The following is a 26,332-nucleotide window of genomic DNA, read 5'->3' as shown; positions in this document are numbered from 1 at the left end:
GCCGAAATAGAACACACCAAAGCATCAACTTCACGATGAAAGCTATAGTGATTGAATTCAAGTTTGTGAAAAATTTCAACTCCATATGTGCTTCTATTTTCATAGCGACCTAAAAAAAGAGAGCTTATACACATGTGTTAATAAAGTTAACATTAATTTTTAAACAAGTTCGTTATAAATAGAAAGAAAAATAATTCCAAGCTCCATATTTAAAGTTAAGGCAGTGCCTGTTTTGGAATTATTATTATTATTTTTTTTTGTAAATGACAGTCTAGCATCTTATGGACAATCTTTAGTTTATAGAGCTTACTAATACCTTTTTAAGCCCGGTTTGGTCTAATTATCTTCAGAGACACCATATCAAATTAAAAGCTACTTATATATATTAAACTACAATCATTAGGTTTAATTTCCACGAAACTTAGAAAAATGTTTTTTTAAGTAGGTCTCTAGATAAAGATCGAAGATGGAGAAGGGAATATTTTTGATAAATCATCAACAAAAATCTTATAAACAATCATCTGTTTATAGGACTCATTGTCTCTAGGGGTTTTTCCCATATTGCGTACTTACTTTCAGAGATAACGTTTAAAACTACTTAATCGTACTAAGAAAAAAATAGTTTAAACTGATGTTTTTCTTTAGCCAGTCCTGTCCCGAGTTTCTTCTTGACTTTGACAATAGTAGGGTTGGTCACTCTCAGAAGTCCTAAGAGAGACGATTCAGCCCTAGTTTTCAAAAAGCCAAATTATAAATTGTAAGGATCTCCAGGTACATGTTAAGAAGAAATATTTTTAAATTCTTGTTATTGAGAATAATTTCGCCATAATAAACGCTTTTGAATATAAACACTTAATAATACTATAATAAACGCATAATAAATAAATAAATAATATAATACTATAATAATATATAATAATACTATAAATAAATACTATAATAAATAATCAATGCTTAATAATAAGCTTAATATAAACGCTTTAGAATAATTTCGTCACCGGAATCGAATCCCGAGCCCTGTGGTGTGTTGCTGCAGCTAAGTTCAAACTCTGGGTTCCGAATTACCAACCTGATATCGAACCTACTGTGCCATTGCAGTACATAGAATTTTCTTTTATTTTCAAATTGCCTCACTTACATTTTCCTATCCAACAACGCGCGAAATATTTTTTAAGATTTTAAGCTAATTTTTGTCGTTCAGGGTCAATTTTTAATTTAGTTCATTCACTCTTTAATCTACTTGAATTTCGTAATTTAACACGATAAATAGTAAATATGTGGGCACACACGTGCAAAGAGATGGTATTTTCCATAGCGTTGACCCAAAGGAAAGCCCAACATAGGAGAGTTCGATATCGTTTGCTGGTAAAGAACAAACATAGTTGCCATGCCAAAAAAGGGATCCGAATGCCCCGCCCCACGTACGTAACTGTATAAAATTTTGATTATGTTCTTAAAGCTACTGTTATTGTAGGTGTCTATTTCAGGCAGGATTTTAAAAATCCATGAAATTTCATTGCCTTGCTTTTAAGTTTTAGGTTAATTTTATCACACGGAAGCGATTTTCAATTTGGTTCATTCACTCTTTACTTTCAACCGATTAGCTTTTATTTCTGAATTTAACCCAATAAACAAAGAAAAGGATTTCACAAAGTAGGTATGTCTGCACAGAAGAGAAAGGAGATGGTATTCCTCAGGAAATTTGTCCAAAGAAAACCACAACACAGGAGAAATCAATTTTGCTTTGTGTGGCTAGCTCTTTACTCTCACAAGGACCATATTGAGCATTTCCTCAGAGTGAAGGCAAATCATTAGCTAGTAAAGAACCAATATATTTGCTATATTCAAACAGGGGTCAGACTGCCCCACCCCATGTAAGTAACTGTATAAAAGTTTGATAATTTTTTTAAAATCTATGAAATAGTAAGCACGAAAGATAGAAAGTTTTCTGATTTTTAAAATTTAGTATCAGGCACCAGGAACTTAATGCAAATCTTATGAAACTAAAACTGCCAATATAAAAAAATATCAAACAGTTCGTGGTAACGAACTGTAGTAAGGAGCGAACCGGCTCAATAGTAACCAAAACTCTAAAAAATGAAATTTTGATACCAATAGCTACATAAGAAATAATCGCATTTTAATGCTCATTTTAAATATATAAGTTTCATCAAGTTTAGTCTTACCCATCAAAAGTTGCGAGCCTGAGAAAATTTGCGTTATTTTAGAAAATAGGGGGAAACGCCCCCTAAAAGTCATAGAATCTTAACGAAAATCACACCATCAGATTCAGCGTATCAGAGAACCCTACTGTAGAAGTTTCGAGCTCCTATCTACAAAAATGTGGAATTTTGCATTTTTTGCCAGAAGGCAGATCACGGATGCGTGTTTATTTGTTTTTTTGTTTTTTTTTTCTTTTTCCCAGGGGTGATCGTATCGACCCAGTTGTCCTAGAATGTTGCAAGAGGGCTCATTCTAACGGAAATGAAAAGTTCTAGTGCCCTTTTTAAGTGACCGAAAAATTGGAGGGCACCTAGGCCCCCTCCCACGCTAATTATTTTCCCAAAGTCAACGGATCAAAATTCTGAGATAGCCATTTTATTCAGCGTAGTCGAAAAACCTTATAACTATGTCTTTGGGGACGACTTACTCCCCCACAGTCCCCGTGGGAGGGGCAACAAGTTACAAACTTTGACCTGTGCTTACATATAGTAATGGTTATTGGGAAGTATACAGGCGTTTTCAGGAGGGTTTTTTTGGTTTGGGGGAGGGGTTGAGAAGAGGGGGATATGCTGGGGGAACTTTCCTTAGAGAATTTGTAATGGGAGAAGAAAATTTCCATGAAGGGAGAGCAGGATATAGGCTACTAGCATTATTTCATCAAGTTTAGTCTTACTCATCAAAAGTTACGAGCCTGAGAAAATTTGCGTTATTTTACAAAATAGGGGGAAACACCCCCTAAAAGTTATAGAATCTTAACGAAAATCACATCATCATATCTAGCGTATCAGAGAACCCTACTGTAGAAGTTTCAAGCTCCTATCTACAAAAATGTGGAATTTTGTTATTTTTGCTAGATCATGGATACGTGTTTATTTGTTTTTTTGTTTTTTCTCCCAGGGGTGATCGTATCGACCCAGTTGTCCTAGAATGTTGCGAGAGGGCTCATTCCAACGGAAATGAAAAGTTCTAGTGCCCTTTTTAAGTGACCAAAAAAATTAGAGGGCACCTAGGCCCCCGTCCCACGCTAATTATTTTCCCAAAGTCACCAGATCAAAATTCTGAGATAGCCATTTTATTCAGCGTAGTCGAAAAACCTTATAACTATGTCTTTGGGGACGACTTACTCCCCCACAGTCCCCGTGGGAGGGGCTACAAGTTACAAACTTTGACCAGTGCTTACATATAGTAATGGTTATTGGGAAGTGTACAGGCGTTTTCAGGAGGATTTTTTGGTTGGGGGAAGGGTTGAGAAGAGGGGATATGCTGGAGGAGCTTTCCATCAAGGAATTTGTCATGGGGGAAGAAAATTTCCATGAAGGGAGCGCAGGATTTACTAGCATCATTAAAAAAAACAATGTAAAAATAAATATGATAAATTTCAGCTGGAAGTAAGGAGCAGCATTAAAACTTAAAACGAACGGAAATTATTACGCAAATGATGGGCTCACCTCCTCCTAATACCTCGCTCTTTACGCTAAAGTATTTTTAGTAATTTCAACTATTTATTCTACGGCTTTTGGGATTCAGGGGTCATTCTTAATGAATTGGGACAAAATTTAAGCTTTAGTGTAAAGAGCAAGGTACTGACGAGGGGACGAACCCCCTCATCTATGTAATAAAAACATGAGAATACAAAAGTTCTTTACGTAAGCTAATTTATAAGTTACGTATACTTATTTTGTCGTTAGTTTAGATATTTTCGCGCTGTATTCTGTTTCTGTGCGTGCTTGTAATTTGTACTGTTGTTTAATGTTCTTGCTTGTGTGTTATTTATTTATATTGTTGTGTGTATATGGCCCTTAGGCTTTTGAAATACACTTATCTATCTATCTATATCTTTCACTAATAAAAAGATTCGTAAAAAATTCAAAGTTCTAGTTGCCTTTTTAATTAACCAAAAAATCGGAGGGCAACTAGGCTTCCTCCCCCGCTCTTTTTTTCTCAAAATCATTCAACCAAAATTACAAGAAAGCCATTTAGCCAGAAAAACAGTAAATATGCAAATTTCGTTTTAATTATTCCTCTGCGGAGAGCCAAAATCAAAACATGCATTGATTCAAAAACGTTCAGAAATTAAATATAAAAAAAAACAAGTTTGTTAACTGAAAGTAAGGACAAACATTGAAACTTAAAACGAACAGAAATTACTTCGTATATGAAAGGGGCTGCTTCCTCATCAACGCCCCGCTCTTTACGCTAAAGTTTGACTCTTTCTCTCAACTCTTCTTTTTAAAACAGTAAAAAACTTTAGTGTAAAGAGCGGGGCGTTGATGAGGAAGCAGCCCCTTTCATATACGAAGTAATTTCTGTTCGTTTTAAGTTTTAATGTCGCTCCTTACTTTCAGTTAAAAAAACTTGTTTTTATTTTATTTAATAATATATATAAAAGTATTAGGAAAACTAGTACTTACCTATTCACTCTAGGACACGCTGAACATTAAAAGTTTACGACTTGATACATTTTCTGTATATCAATGCTGTATGATTCTCAGTATTCAGTATATATTTACTATACTATCATATTATACATTGAATTAAGAATGGAATTCTAACTGTATACATTAAAAGAAAAGCCAAACTCTATATGTTCCAAAAAAGAAAACTTAGGAATTATTAAGATTTGATAGTTTAAGTTGAAAAAACTTGCTTTTTTTTAAATTTAATTTCTTATAGTTCTTTTAAATAATGCTGGGAAATCCGGCACCATCTTCATGGAAAATTCTCTTTCCCCTCCCCTGAAAAATTCCTCTATGGAAAGATCCTCCCACGTAACACGTAATAAAAAAAGTAAAATCAGAATGTTCACAAGAAACAAGTTGAATTATATTGAATAGCAAAATAGTTAAGGGGGCCAATCGGGTTTGCACGGGGAGGAGGAAAAATGATTTAAAGGTTCGAAAAATCCATATGATTTATTCATATGGATTGGAGAACCCCCCTCATATACCTAATAACTTCAGTTCGTTTTCATTTCTAATGTCGCTCCTTACTTTAAGTTGAAAAAACCTGTTTTTTATATTTAATTTCTAATCGTCTTTTAATAGTGCTGCGAAATCCAGCATTATAATTATAATGTCAATAAATAGACTTATCTATTAACAAATGAACTGACATCATCTTAAACAATCCTATTAAGGGCTTATGCCAGATTTTCCTCTCACTCAATCGGACTATCTGTCTTGGCTTTTTCTGCAATTAGCCATGGCTTGATGCCCACGACTACTTTATTTTAATTCATCTTCTCCATAAAATTCTCTTCCTCCATGAAAAATTCCTCCATGGAAAGATTTTCCCATGTAACCCCTTCCCCCGACCCCTTCACCAGAACAAATCCCCCCTGAAAACATCTGTATTCTTCCGAATAACCAATACTATATGTAAACAATGGGCAAAGTTCATAACTTGCATCCATTCCCCCCAGGGACTGTGGGGGATTAAATCGCCCTCAAAGGCATAGTTATTAGACTTATCAACTATGGTGAACAAAATGCCTATCTCAAAATTTTGACCCGGTGACTTTGGGAAAAAAATGAGCGTGGGAGGGGGCCTAGTTTCCTTTAAGTTTTTTGGTAATCAAAAGGGTACTATAACTTTTGATTTGCGTTCAAATGAGCCCTCTCGCGACATTCTAGGACCCCTGGATCGATACTATCATCCCTCGGAAAAAATGAACAAAGATTTGACAACGAAATTTGAACGAAAATATTTTGAAACTAGGAAATATGTGTCCCCTATGTCGGGAAAGCTTTCAATCAAAGTGGGTAGCCCCATAGAAACTCCCGAGGCTCCCAAATTGTACAGATGATAGTTCCTTCAAGCTGAATTTTAGCGCCTTCCTAGCAGGCACGCTAGAATATTTTTAGGGATTGCCCTTTCCTGAACTTTAAGAAGAAAATTCTGCTCTGTTTAATCAAAGAATAATTCCCACTTTCTAATGATGTAAAATTCATTAAAACTAAATATCTCTATCTCCGGGACAAAACGGGAGAATATAAATGTTTTTTCTTAGATGCAAGCTGCTTTCTGCTTCACTAACGAAAACGGGAGAAAAATAATAAAAAAAATTGCGCCGAGAAAGTTCAGAAATTTCTAAGGGCAAGGGTGTATCTCAGTAAAGGGTGTAACTTAAAAAACGCATTAAAAAACTGTGCATGCATTTTTGTTACGTTTTTACGAGTTGGACAGAAATTTTGGGGGGAGTCAGCAGAATCTGAATCCAAGTATTCCTTTTCATGAGTGTATCTAGGAGGATAGGGAGTTCAGTCCCTCTCATCATTTACTAAATATATTTTAAATTAAAAATATTTAAGATAAACTACACGTTCTCAGATAAGTTTGGCGTTTATTTGACTACATTGTGCAAACTGAAGTTGCCATTATGGTTATCAGTCGTTTGGGAGGAGAGGAAGGCAATCTTTCGCCAGTTGTGAGCATGCGTACAATTAGTCATTTTAAAAGAGGAGAAGGAAGAGGGAGGTTGCTCCATGTCTTAAATTTTTTACTATCTTCATATATATTCTATGGCTTGACATTTTTCGTAAGACTATATTTGCCGCATTACCCCTGAAAAACAAAATGATGCGTGCATGATTCCCTGTTAATGTTAGTAAGTCCTCTACATTGAGGAATGTCAGTATTACATTAAATTCAGCAAGCACACAAATGACTTTGGCCTATGGGGCCCGCTAACAGGCTAATCCATTCCTGATCATGATAAACATGCGATTATATCTAGCTAGGTGGAAACCACCTTGGTTTTTTCGTGCAGTATGCATGACTATAAAGCTATAACCATCTTTCGATTGCACAGATGGCTTTATTCCCCTATCCATATCAGTCATCACATGTTTCAAACCCAAAAATTGATCACCGCTTCAGCCCCAACTGCAATTCCTATACAAGAATTGATACTATGAAAGAACTTAAAATCTTGCTCCCATATAGTGACATATTTGAAACGTTGTCCCAAAACCAAGACCCCAAGGTAATTTCAGCCGTCTATTAACTACAATTACAACCAGGAGTAAAACCGCATCCGACCAGAAATCAAGAATCATTCGACCAATAGCAACCAACTTTTGATCCTATTATGCAAATGAGATAGTGAGATAATTTGAAATACTTCACGATAAAACTACCATCATTCATATGATCACAGTATGATATGGACAAGCGGGTCTCATTCCACTATGAGACCACATGCATCCTAAGTGTGAAACTTTATCAAAGGCATTATTCGCCGCTTTCTGCCGAAGGCATATTATGTAAATAACTAAACTACTTACTATTTACTGAAAGATCAACAGTAATATACTGCTTTCACATGGCAAGGTTCATAATTCCATTCATATACATGACTCTTAGAGAATCATTAGTTAGATTTCATTATATCAAAAACTTAAATTTTGACAGATACCCAACTAAGGAATAATCCTATTAGAATTGTATTATAAAGTTGTTCAATACAACTTTGCAACCAGTGTTTATTTGACTGCCATTATTCGATGTTGAATTATGCTGGTTTGGTTATATGGCCCTTTGGACCAGACTATTTTGTACCAACAAATATATCTATCGTCAATGGAATTTACAAGCACCTAATTAGGGTAGGAATTAATAAAATGAACTTATCTTATTGCCTTAGGTGTTCCAAACACTTTTGAGACCCCGAGTATTCCAAAGAAACCCAGCGGAACCACGAGGGAAACCGTCTCGTCGGTGAAAAGGGCGGGAAAATACTTTATATTGAACGGACCACGAGCATCCACAAAAACACTGCACCTGATTTTGACGCAAAAAGGATGTAGCAGCAAAAGGATATCTTCAAGATTACTGGCGACTCTTCTGCGGTACTCTAGCCGACTCTGCTGAGAGAGTGGGCTTTAAAGCAAGGACTAACAGACTCCTACCTTCCTCCCCAACCACTGACAACTCCTACTCTACAGGCATAGTTGTATTTTCTGGAAGGGGCGGCGAGAAAGGAGATCCGGACCTAGAGCCTCCTCCCCATTTAGAAAGAAAAAGGTGCGCAAATGTATCGCAAAGCCATGCAAACTAAGTAACGAAAAGCAAAAGCGTAGCGGATCCCTCCCCATACTTCCTTCTCAAACCTGCGATAGGTAGCTAAATTGTTTAGTTAGTTAGGGGGTGTCAAAATTGAAAACGGTAAGGATTCAATCGATTTCTCTGTTTAAAGATTGTCAATATATCACTTGGAATCTGTCATGCACACGGGGACTTGTTTTCCAGAGGAGATGGGGTATCGCCAATGTGAAACATGGCACAAAGTCATGCATATGTGGAACATACAGCACATGCTACTAGACAGTACCGATGGGATCAAGAAGAGCAACAAAACAAAAAAAAAGTTTTTTTTTAATTGAAAGTAAGGAACAACATTAAAACTTAAAACGAACAAGAATTATTCCGTATATTGGGAGGCTGACCCGTCCTAACCCCCTGCCATTTACACTAAAGATTTATATTGCTTTAAAAATATTTCTCATTCCGATTCAAAAGCTTGTGTGTTGGAGCAATTGTCCTTAAAGAATTAGACAAAAACTTAAATTTGAGTGTAAAAAGCGAGGGGTTGAGAAGGGGAAGCCTCCTGGTATAAGGAATAATTTCTGTTCGTTTTAAGTTTTAATATTGCTCCTTACTTTCAGTTGAAAAAAAACTTGTTTTGTTTTAATTTAATTTACGATCGCTCTTCAATTCATGCCAAGGCATAACCAAGACATAATGTAGGCTGCCTGCACCATAGACCCCCGAATTGCCAGTGTTAAATTGTATATATCAATAATTGTCAGTGGTTTGGTAGTCCCACTTTTTCCGGCTTTTCTGTTGAAGAATTAAAATGTTGGATTGGAATTAAAATCTAGGACAAAATTTGAATATTTTAGTCGAAACTTTCTATGAACAGTAGTTTTGTTGAATAAGTTTCTAATAATATTTTTACTACAGAATTTCCGATAGATGGGAAGAGGGGTACTTGTATGATATATTGCCGACCTAACATTCATCATCTAAGTAGAACCTGTTCCTCTGACGCTCAATCTAATGAAACATGCCTAAGTATGATACAAATATAATACTAATACCTAAGTATGATAAAAACATAATACTTTACAAACAAATTTTGGCAACATATTTGCATATTAGGGGGGGGGAGGTGAGGGCAAATTATAGCGGGTCTGCATGCCTAGTGTGTTAGGTGTAATTATTATGCATATTATGAAGTAAGAACTGTTTTCTAACTTCACACTGTACAAATACTTTACCCCCCCCCCCCCTAATGTGCAAATGCATAGCCCAAATTATATATTTCCCATCTATTATGTCACTTCTCTTTGTCTTGTCTCACGCTAAGCTGAAAGAAACTAACAAAAAAACGGTTCTAAAATGCGTCAATGGATGAACACCTTGAGTGGTCGGCACCAAATCATACAAGTACTGAGAGAGGTATTATTGCTCATAAGGATGGAAATTCTGTGTGACCTTTGATCTTGTACGGGGCTGGTTATTGTAACCTCTAAAATATGATTCTCTCAGAGATGTTCAAATACAGTGTATACGTATGTTTAAATACATTGAAACATTGTATATAAATATGACAAATTTTACCGATGAAAAACACTGACAACAAAGTTCCTTATAGCAATTGTCCTCCCTCTTCCAAGAAATTTCCTAGCGAGGCTCAGTATACCCCATCTTGACTTTTCTACCTCTGTACTGGTAGACCAGTGATTTAAATATTTAAAGCTACATAGAAAAAGATTATCGCAATGGGAGGGACACTATTACCCCCCCCCCAGCACAAATAATAAAGGTGAGGGCCTAAAAAATTCCCAGGAATCAAGAAGGACTAGATATCAACTTCTCCCCTTTCGTCCTCAAAAATCATTCCATATTTATCTGAAGACTCAATGAGAGTCAATATATTTGGGCATTGAAATGCATTCTTTGGGACATCCACCCTTTCCTGCCTACATAATGACCCAGCAGCCCTCCTTAATAATAGGTTATGCGCATTTAAACCTCGATGTATATAATTTTATGATACGAAGCAAATTAGTATAGTTACAAGGAGCTGTAAAATAAATGTCTGAAACATTTTTCTGTAATAAGAAGGAAGGTATCATCCCCCAGCGCCGTTATTCAGGTTCAGTCTAAACGAAGGTAGATGAGAGATTGATTCCCCCCCCCCCCATTGCATGTCTATATTTATCTGAGGGCTCCTTTCAGAGTTAGACAATTTGGCATTGAAATGCGCTATTTTAGGCATCTATCGCCCTTCCCAGGTCTACACAATGAACCATACCCCTCCTTCATAATAGCTGATACAAAATTAAACATCACTAAATTCCATGAAAAATCAAGTGAATTAACTTAGTCAGATCAAGCATGTTCAGGTACGTTCATATTAACAGTTTATCTTGTATGTACTACGTGACTTTCAGAAACAAATGTGCCACCGTGCGGCATTACTTCCTCTGCAACTGGGAAGACCAATATGTAGTTTTTTTATACTTTTAAGTCGATGGGCAATCTCAAAATTTTCAACCAACAGTAACTTGTCCCTATTTAATCTAATGATGTGATCTTCATCAAGAGTATTTGCTTTTTGGGGTTGTTCCTCCTTTTCAAAAATCAGGTAAATTTCATCCGGCTCGTAACTTTTGATGGGTAACACTAGACTCAATGAATTGTATGTACTTAGAATCAGCATAAAAATCAGTTAATTCGATGTATCAGTTGTTATCAAAATTCCTAATTTTAGAGTTTCAGTTACTATTAGGCCGGGTCGCTCCTTACTTACAGTTCGTTTCAACGAACTGTCCGAAAAACTTACTTGTTTGTTCTCTTTTTATAGCATAATTGGTAGTAAGAGCATCAAAGATAATATAACTAACTTTTTTTAGTGGTTATTTTTTCTTTTTCAATGAATGAGGAGAGCAACCCTATACAACAATACAACGAGCAACCCTCGTGTTTAAACCCCAGCTGTGCAAACACAAAGCACCAGTTTTACACAAATGTGAGCGATATAGTACATAGCACACAACTGAAATACACCAGCTTATATAGCACATAACTGAAATACACCAGCTTATATAGCACATAACAGAAATACACCAGCTTATATAGCACATAACTGAAATACACTAGCTTACATAGCACACAACTGAAATACACCAGCTTATACAGCACATAACTGAAATACACCAGCTTATATAGCACATAACTCAAATACACCAGCTTATATAGCACGTAACTAAAATACACCAGCTTATATATGACTATTGTACCTTGCACAATATTTTAGACTGTATAACTCTAATCGCCCTTTCTCAGAATTTTTCTGAGAAAAATTCTGAATTTTGATCTCAGAATTTTGATCCGGTGACTTTTGGGGAAAATGAGCGTGGGAGGGGGCCTAGGTGCCCTCCAATTTTTTTGGTCACTTAAAAAGGGAACTAGAACGTTTAATTTCTGTTATAATGAGCCCTCTCGCGAAATTCTAGGACCACTCAGTCGATACGATCACCCCTGGGGGAAAAAAACAAACAAATAAACACGCATCCGTCATCTGCTTCTGGCAAAAAATGCGAAATTCCACATTTTTGTAGATAGGAGCTTGAAAATTCTACAATAAGGTTCTCTGATACGCTGAATCCGATGGTGTGATTTTCATTAAGATTGTACGACTTTTAGGAGGTGTTTTCCCCTATTTTCGAAAATGAGGCAAATTTTCTCAGGCTCGTAACTTTTGATGGGTACAACTGATCTTGATTAAACTTATATATTTAAAATTAACATTAAAATGCGATTCTTTTGATGTAACTATTGGTATCAAAGTTTCATTTTTTTGTGTGTGTGTTTTTTGTTTGTTTTTTTAATCCTCCCCGAATCATTTCTGTTGAATTTGCCTACATTACCGATTGACCTAGAAAACCGATTACCTCCTCCCCCTGTACAAGAATATTTATACAAAGAAGATAAATATTATGATATTTAAAAATACATACAAGTCTTTACAACAATTATGATATAAATTAATATTATCCTTTAATATCTCCTCGGAAAAAATTCTGGATCATCCATGGAAGGAAATTCAGCTTCGTGGGAAACTTTACGGAGTTTATGGGAGAACAAATCTATTCAAGGCTAAATATTTACAAAGCTATAAATTTTCACTTGCCAAAACATATTTACAAACAATATAACAATAAAATATATAATAGGACAATGGGAAGAGAGATAGGACTATTCAATAATAATAGCAGATTTTTAAATCTGGAGCCAATAAAAAAGATATTAATAGACCTAATTACAGAATTGTTAAAAATAGGTTACCGTACTTATATTGCAATTAGATTGCCCTTTTTTTGATGAGAGGTATTGATACACCTTCTTATTTGACTTCCACAGTACGTGACCGTCAAAGGTATTACAGACAGAGGAAGAGGGGGAGTCAACCTCAGAGTGGGTTGAAGAAGTCGGTAAACAAATTGAGATTGTAAAATAACAGCTAGAACCAACACGATTCTACTCCAAGTTTACCAATTGTGTTGTAGATTGCCGATATATAGGTAAAAAAAAATGCGCAAGAATGACCAAATAGTCATTAAAATCAATAGACCCAACCCTCTCCCAAATAGTCTGACGAATGGTATTTCTGATGGCAGTAAGGGAAAGTCAGGGGGAAATCAAAATATTTGGGAAGGGCATTGCTGATTACACATATTTTAAGTCTAAGAAAGCTATGCTTCGTTTCAAACAAGAAAATACCATCAGGGATCCGGGCCCTGCCCCCCCCCATGGTATGTCTTTGCCTGAAAAGAAGTACAATTTTGTCAGACTTAAACCAGGCCTAATGCAGCGCCTTGAGCATGATGAACACATAATGAGAAAGGTTATAATATTATTAATTTATATTTGACCCACTAACATTATACTATGATGGAGTAGCAAAAGAAAATAAAACAAAACACATACAAAACAATTTCAAATGAGATATATTATGGGTTACTCTGATTTGTTTTTGTCTTTTCTAAAATAAATATAAAAAAAAACTGTAATGTGCGCAATGGCATGAACAGATTAAGTCAGAAAAAAAGAGAAATGAGTTAATTTAGCATTGAGGTTGCGCTAGAAATAACTTCAGATTACTATAATTCTGTAGTTGAGCTTCAACATTAAAATTGGGAATCACTAAAAGTTCCTTGAATCGAAATTTACTTTCGATATTCAATATATTGATATTCGGACCAGTTTTTTGTAAAGATTAATCCTTGGATTTGCCAAGGTTCAATAATGCAAATTAGAATTAAAGAGTAATTTGCATTTTTTTTTCAAAATACAAATAAGATCAAATCAAACAATTAAAATAAACTTCGATTACTCGGGCTCAGGAAGAAAGAAAAATAAACTCCTGGCTATTCAAAAACAACAGCATGTTCATGTTTTTCTCTGGAACTCGGTTTTGCCTTTCAGTGATTATCTGATCAGCCTTGGAAAAGGCTTTTTCAGAAGGGACACTGGTAGCGGGTACAGACATGAATTTCATTGCAACTTAGTACAGGTGTTTTTAAGACCCCATAGCACGAGACTTTCATTATTTGAGTGGATCAGTTTTTCTTCAAACTATTGGCTCCCTATTGAAAATGTGCAGAGCCACGATAGATTCAGCTGCTGTAGAGGTATGTCCTGCATTGACTATAAGGGCTTCATCGCGTGAGCCCACAAACTGGCTTGATTCTGATGTGGCGGCATTGCAGGGACTGCGATGGCACTTGCATCTTCTCATAGAGATTTAGCAGCCAGAAGGGTCAAATCTATCTCTTTTGCAATTTTGCTCTCAACTTAGAGAAGATAATCAGGTGAAAAATACATTTTTTTTAAACGAAGGTAAAGATATGTGGCAATCGTGACGGGTGTGACCTGACCAAGGCTTGTAAACCTACAATACATTTTATCCAGCAAAGCCTTTCGAAGGTCATCTGCCATATCTGAGAATCCACCAATATCTGCCTGAACAGGGTGGCGTCTAAAAATCTAAGACAAAAGCAGGACTTTCGAGATGCAGGAATAGTTTTCAGGACAGAACTCAATAATTGTCTCTTCAAAGGGTGTAAGCACGCAATCACGTTTATAATAACACTCCACTCATTATCAGTGCTTATTTGGTCCACTTTACCAAGAAGCGCAAGCGAGCTTGTTACCGGCTCTTTCAAATCTTGTAGACAACGCAACATTATGAGAAGCGAATTCCATCTAGTGGTCATATCAGGTATCAGTTTTTTGCCGCAAACATTGTCAATAGTGATTTGAACCTAGCGCAACTTGTCAGTAGCTACAACACTGCGTCCAAAAAAGCTGACAATAATATTAGTCTTTTGGACAATAGACAACAGTTCAGCAGTATCACTAATAGCATCCACCTCCCCCCACCAATCAAATTTAGAGTATTTGCGAAGCACAAAACAGGCCTTCAGCCTTAACCTACTAGGGATATAGTATTCTTTACAGCCTGAGCTGCATTTGCTACATTATCAGTTACTACAGCAACAATCTTTTCTTTGATCCCCCACTCAGAGGTAATTTTCGGATGGTGATCCTTAATAGCATCAGCAGTATATCTCTCTTCAATTTTCGTAGTAGCAAGTACGTTACAACAGAGTCAGCCTTTTTCCTCGATGAAATGGGCAGTGACAGCCATGAAACACTTGATGGCCCAGGAGGTCTATATATCTGTCGTAAGGGAAAAGAAGTATGTCTTTTAGAGCCTCTTCCAGTTTCAATTTCTTCACAGTGTAAATTTCTGATAGAATATCTCTTGTCAACTTAGCTCGGGAAGCAAAGTACAATTAGGGTCAAAATCCTGCACCAGATCAATAAGCCCAGGATTGGACACGATAGAGAGGAGTTGCATAACTTTAGCGAGAAATTTCACAACCAGCTTGTTTATTTTCACAGTTTTAGGGTGCTTTACAGTGTACTTCGTCAGTAAAATAGAGACAATTCTTGGTTGTTTTGCACTTTGTTCTTCCGAGTCAGTCTTGTCACTCCTGTCCTGAGTAACTTGGGTATAGCCACCATTCTGGCTCAATGGTCTGCTTAAATTTTTAACGTTTCAAGTGACACTTGAACTAGGAACATGTTGATGGACGCAAATCAAATTTAGGGTTAAAACTACCCCACCCTTGCTGATGTACTGCCTTTATACTTTGATATTGTTTTTTTTTTGTGATTTATCTTCAGAGGAGCACTAAGGTTGGTGGTATTCTCGGAAGTAGCAACAATTTTTTTTTGCATATTTTGCACAGTGCAGACTTAACCAATACTTTTATTAACACTCCCACAGAAAACTTGGCATTTTCAAAAACTGGTAGAGACCTGGACCTGCAATATATTAAATCCTTAGAGGCAAATAAAATCCACAACTATGGGCATGGGCGTCACTATGTGAGGGGGGGGGGCTAGCATCCCTACACAAAAGAAAAAGAAAAAGCTAAATCGGAATCTAACAGAGCACCTTGGAGCAGCTAAAGAGGGCGGTTGCAGACCTACCGTTCAAGGTGAAAGATAAAAAGCAGGGTCACCAAAAGCAATGAGTATAGGTAAGGTGGTAAATACCCAAAAAGGGAGCTTGAAGAGTACCTGGCCATGGAGCGAGTTTTATTGGAAAATTATAGTCTAGGGACCCATAAACTATCACTTTTATTATTTGCAGCTAATATTAGTTTGGTGGCTAATGTACTGCAAGATCTGCAGTCACTTCTGAGTCTCATAGAAGAATATTTGCAGATGAAAAAATTAAGGCTGAATGTAGAAAAGAGTGAAGTTGTTATTTTTTTTTAAGGAGGGTAAGTGGCGAAGATAATTTATATATTTAATTTAAACAACTAGGAACTGATTGTAAGTAAAAGAATAAAATGATTAGGATTTGTTTTATTGCAAAATGGAAGTTTAAAAAGTCATGTTGATGAAATAATTAATAGAGGCAAAGTGGCCGTGTTTTTAGAAACACGGCGATAATGGGAACTAAAAACCTAAAAAATGCGAAAAAGAATATTTAATACAAAAGTTTTACCAGCTATTGAAAATGGAGCAGAGATTTGGGGTGGAGAAGCAGCAGAGCAGTTGGAGTCCCTCCAGCTCCAGCATTATAGAAGAGTGTTTGGGTTACATGAGACAACTCATTCACAGATTCTGAAAGGTGATATGGGCCTGTTGTCGTTAAAACTACGTAAGTCTATTTTGATGCTTTGATTTGGTTTGAGCTCATCAGGTGTACTGAAGATAGACTAGTAACAGCAGCTTATTATCAGATGTTGAATTATGGTTAGAAAATGTATTGGCTGTCCCATATTAAGTCATTACTAGAAAAAGTCGGAATGCCTTACTTGATGAATGATGGTTTTGGTTCCCTTGATCTACCAACAGATTTAGAAAGCCAGGTACGATTCATCTTAGAGGGTCAAGGAATCCAGTATTTTCAAGGGCTGGCTTAGAATTCTACAACATTGAATCATTATAATCAGGCCAAACCTAGTTTTGGAGAGGAAGTTTATTTTAAAATTTAATTTACCATCTATGATTTTATGTTGATGGATTCAGCTGGGCGAATTGCCTTCCAATCCAGAGCAGGCAAAAGATGTTTGATAAAAAGATAGCCGATCCTGAAGGGCAGCATGTGTGTCCTCTTTGTAAAGATGAGGACGAAGATTTGGACCATTTTCTCCGCCAGTACCCGGTCCTCTTTGATTTAAGGGAAAAAATACTGACATGGGATTGTTTGCTGCTTCTTGGTATTTTAGAAAGTAGTCTCTCCATCCAACCACAATATTTCGTGCTGCTGTGTACATTGATAAAAGCATAGAAAGAAGGAAAAGTTTCTACAACTAATTATTATATATAGTTACAATTTTTTTCTAAATTACCGTTAGGTATTTTTTCGTTATGTATTATGTTTCTATGTACTTTGTAATTTGTTCTGTTGGTGATTTCCTTATTTTTCACAAATTTTTGTGTGGCTCTTGGGCTTTTGAAATACACATTCTAACCATCTATCTATAGGACACTTGTCAGTCTGTGACCTCCCTGAAGGATGCTCATTCTCCCTTTGCTGTAAAACAAGAATAAGTATTTTTTTTTCATATGAAAGAAGTATACGAAATTAGAAATTGAGAAGATCAAACGGAGATTTTCTCACTCATTACTCAGACTTGCTCAGTATTAGATCTCAGTATTAGAGTTGCAGTAAGCATGATTAAAACATGTTTTTTCATCTTAGTTGTAACAATATGTTCATTGAAGTCAAGTGTTCTGTTGGTTACAGGTCTTTGTAGTGCTATTAAATAAATAAAATAACAAGTTTTATCAACAGAAATTAAGAAGCAGTATTAGAAATTGAAACAAAAAGAAATTATTCCATACACAAGGGACTACATGCTAAAGTTTTAAAGAATTGGGAGAAAATACAAAATTTTAGCATAAGGAGCAGGGTGTCAAGGAGGGTGAAACCCCCCTCACATTCAAAATAACTTCTTTCTATTTTAAGTTATGATGTTGCTCCTTACTTTCAGTTGAAAATTTTTTTTATTTAATTTCTGATCATTTTTGAAATAACACTGGGAAATTCGCCTCCACCACCATGAAAACTCTTCCCAACATGAAGAATTCCTCCTTGGGGAGGAATCACTTGAAAAAAGACCTTACTTATATTTAGTTTCTGATCGTTTTTCAAATGAAATTCCCCTTCCATGAAAATTCCCAAAAATCCCTCCCCTAATTGAAAGTTCCTCCCAAAAAAGCTCCCCATTTGCGAATTTCTCCCAAAAATAATTTCTCCATAGAGATTTTTCCTGCTGAAAATCCCCCCACAGAAACTCCAACCCTGTTGAAGATTTTCCCCAGGTAATTCCTCTGGAACACCTCCACAAATAAAATTGAGTCACCGAAGAGAAAGCAAGACAAAAAAAAAGGATTATGTACAGGAATTCTGGCAAATCACCCTATAGATTTTATCCTGGAAACTTTCCTCCCTGTGGAAAATTTCCCCCATAGAAAATTCCCCTGAAAAATATCTATATACTTCCCAATAGCAAATACAATATGTAAACATTAGATAAACTTCATAAGTTACTGTACAGCCATTTCCCAAGGGGGCTTAGGGGGTTATATCACCATCAAAAGCATAGTTATTAGATAGATAGATAATTTTATTCACCCACTCGATACAAAACCACAAATGGCACGAATGGAGTACAAAGAAGAAAAGAAAAAAAAAACAAAAAAAAAAACAAACACTTAACTGCACAAACAAAAACAAACGTTACGATACACCGCCAATAAATAAAAACATTATTACAAAAACTCACTAAGGACGAATTGCAATTGCCAGACTACTAGGCCCAAGCGACCCCAAAAATTCAGAACGACGTTTCGTCACAGCAGCAATCGGATCTGTGATACCGAACCTTGCAGACATCTTGGAATTTTTAACCCACGGTGGGGTATTTAAAAGAAACTTTGCATATTTGTAAAAAAGTGATCGAAGGTTTCTTTTATCACTAACACTAAATATATGCCAAAACGGTGATAAAGCCAGAAAGTGTGGGATCACCAGTGCATTATATAGCCTAGCTCGAATTTGTCGATTATATTTCGCTTTAGTTGAAGATAGCGCCCCGTAAGCCTTACGTGCCTTTTCTGCGAAATTACTTATTTGGCGAGCACGTGTAGATGCCATGTTATGACCTATAGGCATTCCTAAGTACATTATGGAGTCAGACAGTGGAACCTCTTGAGCACCAAATTTGACAGCAAGATCTATACAATCTGCATTTCTCCTATTGAAAGCAACAATCTCGCTTTTACTTGCATTAAAAGATAGGCCTATCTCTCTATAAGCATCATCTAGAATCTGAAAATTTTCTTCAATACGAGACAAACATCTACTTAAATTAAAAATATCATCTGCGTAATTAAGTAATGTTACATCCAAACCTCGGAAAATGCAGCTCATTTGCACTAACTTTTGGGCCTCGAGAACACTATTATTATACAACCGGGGTGACGAAATTGCACCCTGCCTAATGCCCTTTCTAACCGGAATAGCATTTGGTAATACAATCGGCCCGTTAGGAGACGGGACTTTAACTTGCAACCATGCCAAACAAAATGGCTATCAAAGAATTTATATCAGACAATTTTGGAGGAAAGGCCATGAGTGAGTGGTGCTAGTTGCCCTTGTCAATTTTGATTGGTTAAATTAAACTTGATGAAGTTTATATATTTTGATCAGCATAAAAATTCAATTGCTTTGACGTATCTATTGTTATGAAAATTCTTTTTTAGACCTTTGGTTACTATTCAGCTGCATTGCTGCATTGGTTACTACTATTCATCTGCATTGGTTACTATTTCAGCTGCATTCAGCTGCATATGGTTACTATTCAGCTGCATTGCTCCTTTCTTGCTGTTTGTTACCACAAACTGTTTGAAACATATTAAAATTTATTTTTCCTGCATGAGTGGTGGATAGGCCCAGTCCAGTGGCATCAGTTTACCAAAAATTAGGGAAGGGGTAAAATGTATTTTCAAAATCTAGGGGGGAGGGTTTTAGTCTTTTGTTCAGTTTTCCCAAGAAAGAAGACTGCAATTAATCCATTTCCCATTAACATTACAAACTGCCATTAAGATTACTTGACATTTTAAGGGCATTTCATTCTTTCTTGAAAATCAGGCAAATTTTCCCAGGATTGTACCCTTAGATAGGTAACATTAAACTTAATGAGCTTTGTATGTTTGGAATAATAGAAAAGTCAATTCTTTTCATGTATCTATTGTTATCTAAACTCTTATTGAGCCGAGTTGCTCCTTAATTATAGTTCATTATCACAAACTGCCTGATACAAATTTTAATTACTTTATGTTAAAATTTATTGTCATAATTCTTCATTTTTTTTCTCTCCAAAACTAAGGGATGACCAGATTTGATCCAATGACCTCTTGACCTGCAGTCAAATGCTCTAGCACTGAGCTATGAGCTATGTATACTTCCTAGTAAAAAATACTATAGTGAACTTGGTGAAATACCAAGTGAAGAATATGGGCAAATTGTATAACTTACAGCCCTTCCCCCAGGAGCTATGGAGGGTCACGCCATCACCAAAATCATTGATATTGGACTGTTCAACTATGCTGAGTCGAATTTTGATCAAATATCTTTGAGAAAAAAAGGGCATGGGAGGGGGGCTAGTTTCTCTCCAATCCTTTTGGTCACATAAAAAAGCATACTAGAACTTTTGATTTCTGTTCAAATGAGCTCTCTGCCAATCTTCTAGGACCATTGGTTTGACATAATAACCCCAGAAACTAAAATAATAATAAACAGGCACCAGTGATCTTTGTTCTGGCAAAAGATACAAAATTCCACACTTTTTTTTAGAAAAAAGCTTAAAACCTCTATAGTAGATTCTGTAATATGCTGAATTTGATGGTGTGATTTTTATTAAATTGCTTGAATTTTCGGGGGTATTTACCCCCTTTTTCCAAAATCAGTCAAATTTCCTCTGGCTTGTAGCTTTCATGGGTAATATTAAACCTAATGAATTTTGTAATTTGAAATAAGCATAAAAAGCCAATTCTTTTGATGTATTTATTGATATCAACATTCCATTTTTTGAAGTTTTGGCTACTATTGGGCCAAGTTGCTCCTTACTTACAGTTTGTCACCACAAACTGTTTGATATCATGGTTGCTTCTCTGACAGTATACCCTATCCTGCCTAATGGTCACAGATGTAGCCTTAAGAATACAAAAATATCAAACCACAAGGAAAACACAAAAACAATGAAATTCTTATTTTAGGCTATAATGTACATGCGGTTTCTATTAATCAGATTATAATGTTTCCTTTTCCTTCCATTTTTATCCACCTTTTTAAGTAATTTTAAATAATATTTTTTTCATGTTCTATAGTAACTAACTTATGCAAAACTAAATTTTATTCAGTTGAGACAGCAGCAACCAGCTGACAACAAAGAATCTATGATGCATGAATGGACCCAATCAAAGAAATATATTATTAGGGTTTCATCTGGGACTATCAGGGGGGATGTGGTGCCTTGTCCAAAAAGCCACTATGTCATTTAGAAAGAGCATAAATTAGGAACATAGTGGTACTCCTTTTATGTTTTAGGACATTTTTTTGTAAAAATGACAAGCCACAATATATTTATCACAAGAAATTTGGCCTAGGCTATAAAATTATTTGGTTAAGAAAAATATTCTTGGAAAAACATATGTTCCCTTTGAAGGATAGCAATAATCACAGTGGGAGGAAAGGGGGAGGCGGTATCAATCATGCTTGTGACCAAGATACAGATCACAGGCCATGGGCATGATTTTTTTTAAAAGGCATGTTTACAGTTTCTAATTAGCTTAGTAAAACCTGTTTGGAAAGAGCATAAAAAGGCACACCAAACAGTGTGTTCATCTTTTATCTAGTAAAGTAATTGGCTGTGTTACAACTTTCCAGGAAACAAATTGTACCCTGGATTTATTTTTGAAAGTTTCAATGAACTATCCTAAATCAGCAGCTACCTAGTACAGGCTAGTAAACATTTATTTATCCAGTTTTTTAACTAGAATGCTTTTGTTTCCCTAATTCTTGTAGTTAAAATTCCTTTTAGGTAGAATTCTAGTTTAGGGGCTTCTTGCTATCCTGGAAAGCATTAAAGGGTAGAATCCTAGATGAGGGGCTTATTGGAAAGTAATTGAGAAGAGGAAAAAAATTATGTGGAATGGATCCAGAGATCTTTTATCAACAAAATCTTTCAAACCCTAGAAACAATGGAAGGGATGTAATAATAGATTCAAAATGCCTCAACATATATTTTGGTACTTGTGTATTATTCAGAACACACTCAATAAGTAAAGGTTCTTTCATGAAAAAAACTAAGATGAAAGTACATTTTATGAGAAAATCTGGTTTATAGCCACAAAGACAAAACTCAATTTAGTTTGCTACCCATAGTGATAGAAGATAGTGTCTGAACATGGATTTTGAAATGAAGATTTGGGATTTTCCAAAGACTAGAAAAGAGGCCCTTATATTTTTCCAGGATAAGGGGTTGTTGCCCATAACAAAAAAGTGTGTCAATGGACATAACATGACTTTATACTCTTACAAGAAGGAACATTTAGGTTAGGTTTACCTAATCAAAATGTACCCATTGTAGTTTGTTTCTCAAAAGAACCTATCTTTACTTATTGAGTGTGTTCTGAATAATACACAAGTACCAAATCAGATTTTCTCATAAAATGTAGGCTACCTGCATTGTAGTTTGTTTCAAAAAAGAACTTAATTTCACTTATTGATAGTGTTCTGAATAATCCACAAGTACCTATATTTTTGGCCCTAGATTCATTCCTGAAAGTGCCATTTACCTAAATCAAACTAGGTTAAAAGACCTCTTTTTGGGAAAGATCACTTTTCTTTGGCCTTCCAGAAAAATAGGGGGGTCAATGCTGGTATTGCTGGAAAAAATTTTTGGGGTCATGAAACTATTGTTAATAGATGTATTTTCACTTTTTGAACATCTTTTCTTTCTTGAAAAACTACTGCAAACTCACCATTATGGAGTTATTCCAGCCCAAATATTCTTGTATTTATACATATAGAATTGCAATCATTTCCATTTTCATTGATAGGAAATTTGAAATTGCTAATGTTTTAAGACTGAAAATTGCTTTGTGGCTTTTAGAGACAATTTTTTGCTAGGTTAGGTCTGCAGTAGTTTTGCAAGAGAGAAAAGATGTTCAAAAAGTCAAAATACATCTATTAACAATAGTTTCATGACCCAAAAAAATTGTTCCAGTAATACCAACATTGACCAAATAGAGATGGGTTTTCAGACTTCCCCTATTTTACTACAGCATGATACAATGTGAGTTTAGTAATCCCCACCTTTTACCTGTCTTCTTTTTTTCACCAATAATCTGTCATGATTATTGGTCTCTGTTAATATAAAATTAACAAAATATGGTCTCTGTTTTGATAAGCAATCAAAAAGCAAAATTATATTTCTGATTTATATAATAAATACCAAGCAATAAAACTTACATTTTTAGAATCAGAAGACAATCAGTTTTCTATTGATATGTGAATAGAACTGAAATACTAAAAGGATAAATACATCAAAATAAGATAATTGGTATTTCTGAAAAGATATCCTTCTAGGTAAGTCAATAAATGGTAAAATTCTAGTTTATTGACTTTTGGCTATCTTGGAAAGGGGTTAGGTTAGGAAAATGAAACTTTCAGGGATGGGTTTACAGGCTAAAGTATATCCTGGGAAGGCATTTTGAAGTACCCACCTCTACTCCTTCTCCCTCTAGAGGGCCCTGAAATTTGTCTACATGACATTGAAATTGAAATTTATCTATTGAACATCTATTAAAATTTTGACAAAACAACATTTTACCTTAATTTTCAGTTACCAGTTGCTTTTTCTTTGCCTTTAGCTCAGAAATTAAAATTTCTGTTATTTGAGTAAAATTCTGAGCCATATCAATGTTTTTTTTTTTCAAAATTTAGGAAATGTATTTGCATATCTTTAAAACCTTAGCCTATACATTGGGATTGAGCAAAGTTATGAAGCTGAAAACAATTTTGTTGTACTTCATTGAAGCAGAAGATCTATTTTGCAAGGTTTCACTCTTATAACACACACATTTTAAAAGGTCATCAAAGGTCAGGACCCTCTAGAGAGAGAAAGAGTGGAGGTAGGTACTTCAAAATACCATCCTAGGATATACTTTAACCTGTAGACCCATCTCTGAAAGTTTCATTTTCCAAACCTAACCCCTTTCCAAGATAGCCAAAAGTCAATAAACTAGAATTTTACCTAATAAACTAATAATTTCAAGTGTTTGACCTTGAATAATTTTAATAATAACCATATTGATGCATAGCTTAGAATTTTTAACTATTCACTGATATACACAATTCTTTTCAATTCCTATTTGATAACAAGGTGTGAGGGTTTTAGTTTTAGCCTATGTAATTTTGCTCAATTGCATACCGGTTTTTTACCCTAGTTTCTAAAATAGCAAGAGAACCCTAAACTGAAATTTCAACAAATTTAAGGCATTGTCTAGATATTTTTTCTAAATTTAAGAAATATATTTATAGATCTTTAAAGCATTATAATTTGGTATATTGCAAAGGTATGAGGCTCAATGCACTTCTTGTGCCTCATCTGAGCAGAACATCTATTTTGTGATGTTTCACTTTTACAGCCTGAAGATTTTTAAAGATTTTCAAACGTCAATGCCTTCTGAATAGGGAAGAAGCAGAAATAGGTACTTTCATTTAGGCTACCTTTAGTCAATTACTTTTCCAGATAACAAGAGCCCCTTAAACCAGAACTTTATCTTCATTTTCAATGGCTCCGTCTTAGGATTGAAAAAGTACACTTCACTAAGAAAATTTGTTTCCATTCTATTTAACCTTTACCTTCAATTTGAGATTGTGAATTCAGTCACGTTTTCATTTTTCAAATTCTACATTGCGAAATGATAGAAAGAATATGGGTAACTGAAATGAGACGAGTTCGTCCGTCCGTGCTACATATGGATACTAGTTTCCAGCCCCAAAATCTAATCTGGAAAAAGGGATGAACTTTCAAAGAAATCTTTCAAAATATTAAACTTATGATGTGGGCATCATTAATATGTTTTAGAGCTCAAGATAGTTTGAGCAATCAGCCAAGGCAACTTTTTTTTTACTTTGTTTTGGAACATTAGACAAAACTTTTTGTAAATCATTGAGAAATTTTATTTTCAGAGGTCAAATGTTTTTGAGGTACAACTCCAGGTTGCAGGGTATTTTTCTATCTTGGAAAATTGTTATACCAAATAATTAAGAGTTTTTGAAATTCACAGGCCCTGGGACTAAATTATGCTCTAATAAGACTTATTCATGCTCCTTTATCCAGCCTAAACCCAGTCCCTGTTTCAAAGGATTAGAAGTTTAGCAAAAAAAGATATCTGTTTTAAACTGTTGACAAAATGAAGTGCTAGTTTCCTCGATTTTGGTTTGATCTTGGAAAATAGTGCAACTAGATGTGTTGAAGTTTTTGAAATAAATGGGCCCTGGGACTAAATTATGCTCTTATGAAATTTGTCCATGCTCCTTCGTCAACCCAAATCCAGTCCCTATTGTTAAGACTTAGGATTTTAGAAAAATACAATACCTTATCTATTTTAAACTGTTGACAAAATGAAGCACTAGTTGTGTTTGTCTACTCCTATTCTAAGCCTTAAGAAACTGTCCCTGTTTCTAAGGCTTAGAATTTTTTGACAAAGACAGGTATATTACCTATTCTAAATCTGTTAATAAAATGAAGCACTTCAGTACGGATTTTGGTTTTTGTGTTTTGTTCACTGACGACATGTAATGCCAGTGACTTCAAGAGAGTCTTAGACAGTGTTTAGTTAGGACATTTCTTAAAAACAATTACTACCCTGTAAATAATAATGAAACATTAGAGACCAAAATACATTATTGTGCAGAATTGCAATGTAGACATCTTTGTGAAAGTTTCAATTGCATTGCCCAAAAATTGTCCTATCTCATCAAAATATCCTTCTAAGAACTTTTGAATTTATTATAACTGATCATTGCTGTCTTTAAAATCACTTTACTATATTTAATTTTATATACTTTGAATTTCAGATAAAGTTATTGGCAATCGTAGAGATTTGGATCTTAATTTGAAAAGCTTCTTTTTATAGTATAGGTCAGGTTTTTTACACTTTAACCACTTTGTCTACGGTGTCATTCTAATCACTATAGCATAAATGAATTCCTAATCAGAACGAATTATGATCATCTGTGATAACGTGTGATCTTCTAAAGAAAACTTTAATGGAAATGAAATAACCCAACAGATTATTTTATAAATTATCAACAACTGTCCAAACTGCAGAAATTTACGGTAGGATAAGAACCAAATTTATAAAAATTTGAAAATCATGCGTTGCTTATCAACCAAACACCTGTCTCCACGATTTTCGGCTGCAGCAAAACTGT

General features: G+C 35.2%; 1 long non-coding RNA gene across 1 annotated transcript; it reads right to left on the bottom strand.

The window, feature by feature from the left end:
• Positions 1–24,801, bottom strand: LOC136028875 (uncharacterized). The gene is made up of 3 exons (XR_010617898.1): positions 24,755–24,801; positions 17,169–17,353; positions 1–109 (listed from the first exon to the last, which is right to left on the bottom strand). It is a non-coding gene; the product is annotated as an uncharacterized LOC136028875 (long non-coding RNA).
• Between the last annotated feature and the right edge of the window lie 1,531 nt (positions 24,802–26,332).

The sequence above is a fragment of the Artemia franciscana genome, chromosome 7 (assembly GCF_032884065.1).
Source record: "Artemia franciscana chromosome 7, ASM3288406v1, whole genome shotgun sequence".
NCBI lineage: Eukaryota > Metazoa > Arthropoda > Branchiopoda > Anostraca > Artemiidae > Artemia > Artemia franciscana.
The sequence above is the reverse complement of the archived record's forward strand: the minus strand, read 5'-3'. Positions and strand labels throughout refer to the sequence as shown.